At 45.0% G+C, this 1,892-nt stretch overlaps 1 non-coding gene across 1 annotated transcript; it reads left to right on the forward strand.

Moving 5' to 3' along the window:
- The first annotated feature begins 253 nt into the window (after window positions 1-253).
- TRNASTOP-UCA (transfer RNA opal suppressor (anticodon UCA)) lies at window positions 254-340 on the forward strand. The gene has a single exon. It is a non-coding gene; the product is annotated as a tRNA-Sec (tRNA).
- Window positions 341-1,892: the final 1,552 nt, after the last annotated feature.

Here is a 1,892-nt window from a genome sequence, read left to right on the forward strand (position 1 = left end):
CGGGAAGGTGAATGCTCCATCATCTCCCACAATGCATTGCTGCCGTCTTCTATGCAAATATCATGGAAATGCTCCGCAGCAATATTCAGCGGTGGTCGGAGCCGCAGATTCAGTGCCGTTATCTTCTGACATTTCTCACATTGATTTTCACATTTTCCTAAGTAGTAAATAAATAATAAATGAATAATCTCCGTAACTTTACTCCTGACTTCAGGATCCACTATAAATAGGATCCAGCGATCCCAGATCTCCTGCCCAGATGATCCTCAGTGGTCTGGGGTGCAGGCTTCAAACCTGGAGCTGTCTAGGGACAGAGTGGCTCAATTCCACCCTCTGGGCGCTCACATGGGGCAGAGACTTTCCTTATACTGGAAGCTCAGGAAACATTTAATGGAAACAACCAAGACCTTTATCTGGAGTTCCCCTTTAAGGAAGTCACCTCTCAGTCTTTTGGTTAAGATCAAGTGTAGCATCTTTCAAAAAGGCAGTTTTGGATGTTGGCTGCCCTAGTAGACTGATACATCATGCACACTGGGGTTTAGGTGCTTGTTAGTATGCCAGGTGGCTAATATAGTCATCTGGTGGAGAGTATGGCCCCCGATGATCCATGCCATTGGGCTGGGGAAGATCGAAAGCCTGAAGTGTGAAGTGCCCCAGGAGTGGTGACTTTGGGGTGCCTTAACTCACTGGGATTGGGAACCCCACTTGAGTTCTTGGTACATTTGCACAAGCGCTTCAAATTTTCTTTCTTCGCACACACCCTTATTCTGGGCCTTTTGGCCTTAGGATGGGGAATTTTTCAATTCCCGGTCGAAGGTCCAGGCTGTATTATACTATTATTTAATCTTTTTTTGTCACTGTGTGTCCACGTCCTTACTGGGATTTTGTCGGGATGCGGTTCCCTTACGGGTTCCTCTCTTGGCAGGTCTAGGTGGGGGAGTGTGTGGTCACCAGGTTCCGCTCTCCTCTTTCGGGAGGAGAGTGTTGTTGGCTCCCATCTTCCGGGAGGGGAGCACAGTCTTTGACTCTCAGTGCCTCGCTCGGGTGAGAACTCGGGCAGGTGCTGGGGGTAAGATTGGGTCGCCTCTGGCTTCAGCTGGAGGTGGCTATTTGTCCCTGTTCCTTGTTGTGGCCTTTGGGGAATAGTTTGGGGGACCCTTCTCCTTTTGGAGAGGGTTTCAAGACGACCAGCATACTAGTGCACTTTTTTTTGTGGCACTTGTCACTTTTTTAAGCGCACTCGGGTTTAGTACACGAATTCGGGCTTTCCCCCTTTAAGGAAGTTTCTACAAAAGAGATCATTCAGCATTAGGAAAATGTTTCTGGCTACTTCCAAAACAGCACCCCCTCGTGGTATTACATCTCAGCTCCACTGAAGTGAATGGTGCAGCGTTGCAATACCAGACACTGCCTGCAGGGTGGCGCTATTTTTTTAGAAGTAGACAGTCCTTTAAATAACGGGACATTTAGGTATTTTCAATTTCAGCCTCCATCAGACGTGTTTCCATGTTGTGCAGATAGAGTTGAAAAAGCGGCATCAAACAATGGCCCGGAGATGGGAACGACTTCCTAAAACAAATCATGTTTGTTATAGAATGTATTGATGCTTCTTAAAAAATAATATTGATCCCCCAAAGTGTCCCTTCCAAAAGTAACATATACAAGTTGCAAAAACTGGTTGGAAAATAACAAAAAAAAAAACATTTCATAATTCTGAAGAATTTGCTGCAAAATAAAAACCTTTAAAGAGTTTTTACAACTTTTGAGCACCAAAATTTGCAAATCCTTTAAAATAAAAAAAGTTGCCAAAATTGCACCAGAAACCTGACTCCGTGCGAGGACTGCAGTGAAATGCACCAAAAAAAGCTGTCGAGGAAATAAAGAGAAGAAAA

Source organism: Phyllobates terribilis, unplaced genomic scaffold, assembly GCF_046119375.1.
Source record: "Phyllobates terribilis strain yellow unplaced genomic scaffold, ASM4611937v1 Scaffold_4__5_contigs__length_816908805, whole genome shotgun sequence".
NCBI lineage: Eukaryota > Metazoa > Chordata > Amphibia > Anura > Dendrobatidae > Phyllobates > Phyllobates terribilis.